This window comes from Phaseolus vulgaris, chromosome 3 (genome assembly GCF_000499845.2).
Source record: "Phaseolus vulgaris cultivar G19833 chromosome 3, P. vulgaris v2.0, whole genome shotgun sequence".
NCBI lineage: Eukaryota > Viridiplantae > Streptophyta > Magnoliopsida > Fabales > Fabaceae > Phaseolus > Phaseolus vulgaris.
In genome coordinates this window covers 28110060-28117233 of record NC_023757.2, presented here as the reverse complement: position 1 = coordinate 28117233, position 7174 = coordinate 28110060, and positions in this window count along the sequence as shown.

Genomic DNA, 7174 nt, shown 5'->3' with positions numbered 1-7174 from the left:
CAATACTTTCTTCAGCTATGTACCTTTCAATCATTGAAGCCTCTGGACGATAATGATTTTTCACATAACCTTTCAAAATTTTCATATATCGCTCAACAGGATACATCCATCTTAAGTACACTGGTCCACACAATCTAACCTCTCTTACCAGATGCACCACTAGATGAACCATGATATCAAAAAAAGATGGAGGAAAAAACATCTCCAATTCACACAAGATAACAACAATTTCATTTTGAAGTTCATCTAGTTTTGATGGATCAATAACTTTACAACAGATGGAAGAGAAGAATGAGCACAAACGAATTATGGTATGTCTAACATTTTTTGGTAAGATCCCACAAATTTCTATCGACAACAACTGTTGCATCATATTTATTTATCATTTTTTGTGTACTTGGAATTTTTAAGTACTTCTTTTTGCTATGCTTTTGTAACACTTTGAAGAATGTAAATCCAAATTTTCACAAATTTCCAGTGAGTCAATTAATTACAGTAAATTGAAAACAGTAGCCCGTTTGTAAGAAAACAGAGTATCCTATTTAGGAATGAAAAACAGTATGATGAACTAGCAAAGACATAATGGAATTTGTGTATAGGAACTTGTATAGGTCTAGAATACAAGCATGAACTCAAATCTAAAAATGAAAATGAACAAAGGATCAAGCAATAAACTCAAAAACAAAAAGTAAACCAAAGCAAGAAATAGTCAAAGCAATAAAAGGACTACAAGAAGTAATGACAATTATGGAATAACATGACTAAGACAAAACTTGACATGATTACAAAATTAAAAGACATATCTCAAGAAATAACAAGTGAAAGGAAGCTTAAGGTCAGCTTAAGGAAGGAGAATGCCGTTCCAAAAAGCAGCCAAACTCATATGAAGAATGAGTGTCATAATCCTTTTCACAAACACTTGGTGTAACAAAAGAAAAACAGCAAGGAAACTCAAAATAAAGCCTAAAAACAGAATGTAAACAACTTGAATGAAAGAGCTCTTGAAGATAAAGTGCAACACAACTCAAAAATTTAAGCAACACAAAACCTAAACTCTAGATACCACATGATGTGAATGCAATAGCAAGAATACATGATTCTTTGACATTCTTAGGAACAACTTGAGTTGGTCATGAATTGGCACTTTAATTAGAATTGGATCAATGTTCTAATTCAAGAACTCACCAAGACTTTGCACCGAACCAAAGCTCACATGGAAGTCCATGTATTGTCAAATTGAATCAATCAACAAGAATTGAAGAATAACAATTGAAAACCGAACAGAATTGAAAGATATAACCAATGCACCGAACAGAATTGCAAATTACAGCAAGGTACTGAACAGAATTTGATGAACAAGTAAAACTAGAACATGATTCATGAAGAAGAAACAAAGCTTGAGAATAGAAAACTTATGGAGATGGAAGGAGAGGTGAGTGATCACGCCACTTAGAGTGTGGATACTCCAAGATTAGTGAGCTGCCGCCACTTGAGGTTCACCATAGACACCCAAGATAAGACTTGATGAAGGCACCAAAGCTCTTCCAATTTCTCTCTCAATTTGAGTAGAGTTTTCTTACTACAATTTCCAAATCCGATTTGTACAAGCTAAGCACCTTTATTTATAGCCTATAAGGTGCTGAAATGCAAAGCTAATCAAATGCAAATGTGCCCCTAAATGACATGTAATTTCGACGCCAACTAGTGCATGAAGGAAGTGTGACTTTCCTTCCTAGTTTGGCACCTCCTAACTCATATCTACACTCCCCCTAGCATCCCTTACTAAGTTCACACCCCCCTAAGCTTCTACTATTTCTAAACTACAACTAAGGATGCTTTTACAAAAGAGGTTTCTTATGTTTCCCTCTAAGCACCTTCCTAAAGACTATTCTATATATTTTCTACTTAAAGAGAGATATTCAAAATGAAGCCTATTATTTGAGAGTTTGTAGACTTCTTTATCTTTAGGCTTGATCTTATCTTTGACTTCTTTTAATTTGTGAGAAGACTAGAAGGAAGAACTTCAAATGTGTAGGTGAAAATCCTCTTCCTTCATTAATAAAATCCTCTCCTATTGGATATCCATCATACTCCCCGAGTTGGAGAGAATTCGACCTCGAATTCTGAAACCCTACACGTAACAAAGTCAGTTTATGTGTATAAGTAAAAGTTGAAGACAAAGATAAACATGACTTAGCTTTAGGAAATGGTGGGATAGCAGAAAAAGAGGTTTGAAAAACTGACCATGTTGGAAAAATGTGTTTGGGAATGATGATATCTGTTGGAAAAAGACCGCTTAAATGGTGAAACCCATTAGGAGGTAAAAAATCATCCCTAACACGTTTTAACCAATTTGGTGTTGCAATAGGAACCTTAGGTAATGAAAAAGATAAAGAAGAAGAAGACCTTGGAGGGTCCATTTGAGGCATAGCACGAGTCAACATCATGGATTTAGTGGAGAAAATGGTTTGACTCGGTAAAGTACTTACTTCTTTTTCTTTCTCATTTTCTCTTTTAGTTTTCATTTTGATGTGGTCCTCATGAACTTCTTTGGGAGAGAGAGGTTTTAAGACAACCTTGCGCCCTTGGAAGGAAAAAGACATAGTATTGGATAGGCCATCATGTAAAACATGTCTATCATATTGCCAAGGCCTTCCTAAAAGAAGATGAGTTGCTTCCATGGGCACAACATCACATAAAACCTCATCCTTATACTTTCCTATTGTAAAGTTAATGAGGACTTGTTTGTTAACCATTATTTCACCTTCGGTACTTAACCATTGTAATTTATAAGGCTTGGTATGAGAGATAGTGGGTAAGGCTAACTTCTCTACTACTCTTGTACTAGCCACATTAGTGCAACTTCCTCCATCAATAATCAAGGAACATAACTTGTTGTTGATAAGACATCGGGTATGAAAAATGTTTTCTCTTTGAGTATCGTCGAAAGATTTTGGAATTGTTCCCAACATACGCCTTATCATCAACAAGTCACCTTCAAAAGGAATTACACTCTCATTTTCACTGGATGGTTTAGAAGGTGAAGAATGCCTAGGTGAGTCGGAATCATGCTCACTAACTACAATGCCATCATGCATATACATATTTTGTTTAGAAGGGCAATTTGCGGCTATGTGACCATATCGTAAACATTTAAAGCATTTTTTATTAGACGTTTTTGTTGGGGATTTAGGCCTAAAAGTAGATGGCTTAGATTCCTTGGGTTTGAAAGAAGAATCTTAGGAAGGAAATTTTGAAAAAGACTTTTTCTTTGTCCAAGATTTGGAGTAGTAACCATCATTTGGGGAGTTTTTTAAAAGAGTTTTTCTTAGCATGTTGGGCTTCCACCTTCATTGCTAAATGAATTAAAGACCCAAATGATGAATACTCTTGTAACTCCACAATATCTTGGATTTCCTTCCTTAACCCACTAACAAACCTAGCAATCAAAGCTTCGTCATCCTCACGTATTTCTAACTTACACAAAAGCGTTTCTAATTCTTTATAATAAGCGTCCACACTTAGCGTGCCTTGTTGAAACCGTTGGAGTTTCAACATAAGGTCTTTCCTAAAGTGGGGCGGCATAAATCTAGCGTGCATTTCAAACTTAAGAAAGTTCCAAGAGTCCACGGGAGGACCCTTGTGAAACATAATGTCCTTTACAAGGCCATGCCACCATTGCATGGCATAATCACAAAATTCTAAAGTAGCTAACTTATACTTATGCTCATCTTGGACCCCATGTAGATCAAAAATCTGCTCACACTTGGCCTCCCAATCTAGATAGATATTAGGATCACTATCTCCATTGAAGCTTGGAAGCTTGACCAAAGGAAGTCTAGCTTTAGCCTCTCGGTAATAGCCATTGTCCCGGTGGTCTCTCCCTCTAGGATCATAGCCATGAAAGGAATGATTTGGCTCTCTTCTTCTTCGCCCATCTTCACTGCCATAAGCATTGGATGAACCCCTAGATGAATGTCTATGTGAATGGTGTGCTGCTTGGTGAGCATTAGACGGTCCAGATTGTTGCATGTCCAGTTTTTGCAACCTTTCCTCCAATCTTCTAATATGGCGTTGAGCTTCCAGCAATTCACCACGAAGAGAAGCTTTAGAAGGTGAATTCTGCTTGCAAGATTCCTCACTAGAATATGGAGCCATTTTATCAAAGAAAACAGCAAACACAAAACAGCAAAGAAATGTTAGAAAACACAGTCAGCTAAAAGAAATTGGAACCAAAACCGTAGTGAAGTGGTCACTGAAATTCACTCTCAAAGAAAGAATGCTCTCTGCACCAAGCTTATCTTAAGGCCTTAGTAATCCTCAAGTGAAAAATGCCAAAGCAAGAACACAGAATCTTGAAAGTACTTCACCACAAAACCAAAGAAGAAAGAATGACAAACAAGAAAAGGTATAAGCAAGGAAAGGTAATTGCAAAAGGAATACTATATGTAAGACAAACTCAAAGATGAATGAATGAAAGACAAGCAAGAAAATAAAGAACTCAATGAAGAAAGAAGGCACACCAAAAGAGTCCTAGAGAAAAGTACTAGAGTAGATTTAAGAAACAAAAAACAAGCTACTGGAAAATATTTTTTTTTTTATGCAAACTTTGCTATGTTTACAGATTTAACTGTACTGATTGAAAGCGAACTGGAATGTGAAAAATTAACCACAGAAACTTCAATGTCTCAACTCAATAATGGCACTGGAATGAGGTAAAAACAGTGATCCAAATGAGAGAAATAAATTTTTCAAAATTGCTGCCAGATTACCGTATTTTTTCGGCAGAATAGTACACTTTTCGTATTTTATTTATCATTTTTTGTGTACTTGGAATTTTTAAGTACTTCTTTTTGCTATGCTTTTGTAACACTTTGAAGAATGTAAATCCAAATTTTCACAAATTTCCAGTGAGTCAATTAATTACAGTAAATTGAAAACAGTAGCCCGTTTGTAAGAAAACAGAGTATCCTATTTAGGAATGAAAAACAGTATGATGAACTAGCAAAGACATAATGGAATTTGTGTATAGGAACTTGTATAGGTCTAGAATACAAGCATGAACTCAAATCTAAAAATGAAAATGAACAAAGGATCAAGCAATAAACTCAAAAACAAAAAGTAAACCAAAGCAAGAAATAGTCAAAGCAATAAAAGGACTACAAGAAGTAATGACAATTATGGAATAACATGACTAAGACAAAACTTGACATGATTACAAAATTAAAAGACATATCTCAAGAAATAACAAGTGAAAGGAAGCTTAAGGTCAGCTTAAGGAAGGAGAATGCCGTTCCAAAAAGCAGCCAAACTCATATGAAGAATGAGTGTCATAATCCTTTTCACAAACACTTGGTGTAACAAAAGAAAAACAGCAAGGAAACTCAAAATAAAGCCTAAAAACAGAATGTAAACAACTTGAATGAAAGAGCTCTTGAAGATAAAGTGCAACACAACTCAAAAATTTAAGCAACACAAAACCTAAACTCTAGATACCACATGATGTGAATGCAATAGCAAGAATACATGATTCTTTGACATTCTTAGGAACAACTTGAGTTGGTCATGAATTGGCACTTTAATTAGAATTGGATCAATGTTCTAATTCAAGAACTCACCAAGACTTTGCACCGAACCAAAGCTCACATGGAAGTCCATGTATTGTCAAATTGAATCAATCAACAAGAATTGAAGAATAACAATTGAAAACCGAACAGAATTGAAAGATATAACCAATGCACCGAACAGAATTGCAAATTACAGCAAGGTACTGAACAGAATTTGATGAACAAGTAAAACTAGAACATGATTCATGAAGAAGAAACAAAGCTTGAGAATAGAAAACTTATGGAGATGGAAGGAGAGGTGAGTGATCACGCCACTTAGAGTGTGGATACTCCAAGATTAGTGAGCTGCCGCCACTTGAGGTTCACCATAGACACCCAAGATAAGACTTGATGAAGGCACCAAAGCTCTTCCAATTTCTCTCTCAATTTGAGTAGAGTTTTCTTACTACAATTTCCAAATCCGATTTGTACAAGCTAAGCACCTTTATTTATAGCCTATAAGGTGCTGAAATGCAAAGCTAATCAAATGCAAATGTGCCCCTAAATGACATGTAATTTCGACGCCAACTAGTGCATGAAGGAAGTGTGACTTTCCTTCCTAGTTTGGCACCTCCTAACTCATATCTACACTCCCCCTAGCATCCCTTACTAAGTTCACACCCCCCTAAGCTTCTACTATTTCTAAACTACAACTAAGGATGCTTTTACAAAAGAGGTTTCTTATGTTTCCCTCTAAGCACCTTCCTAAAGACTATTCTATATATTTTCTACTTAAAGAGAGATATTCAAAATGAAGCCTATTATTTGAGAGTTTGTAGACTTCTTTATCTTTAGGCTTGATCTTATCTTTGACTTCTTTTAATTTGTGAGAAGACTAGAAGGAAGAACTTCAAATGTGTAGGTGAAAATCCTCTTCCTTCATTAATAAAATCCTCTCCTATTGGATATCCATCATACTCCCCGAGTTGGAGAGAATTCGACCTCGAATTCTGAAACCCTACACGTAACAAAGTCAGTTTATGTGTATAAGTAAAAGTTGAAGACAAAGATAAACATGACTTAGCTTTAGGAAATGGTGGGATAGCAGAAAAAGAGGTTTGAAAAACTGACCATGTTGGAAAAATGTGTTTGGGAATGATGATATCTGTTGGAAAAAGACCGCTTAAATGGTGAAACCCATTAGGAGGTAAAAAATCATCCCTAACACGTTTTAACCAATTTGGTGTTGCAATAGGAACCTTAGGTAATGAAAAAGATAAAGAAGAAGAAGACCTTGGAGGGTCCATTTGAGGCATAGCACGAGTCAACATCATGGATTTAGTGGAGAAAATGGTTTGACTCGGTAAAGTACTTACTTCTTTTTCTTTCTCATTTTCTCTTTTAGTTTTCATTTTGATGTGGTCCTCATGAACTTCTTTGGGAGAGAGAGGTTTTAAGACAACCTTGCGCCCTTGGAAGGAAAAAGACATAGTATTGGATAGGCCATCATGTAAAACATGTCTATCATATTGCCAAGGCCTTCCTAAAAGAAGATGAGTTGCTTCCATGGGCACAACATCACATAAAACCTCATCCTTATACTTTCCTATTGTAAAGTTAATGAGGAC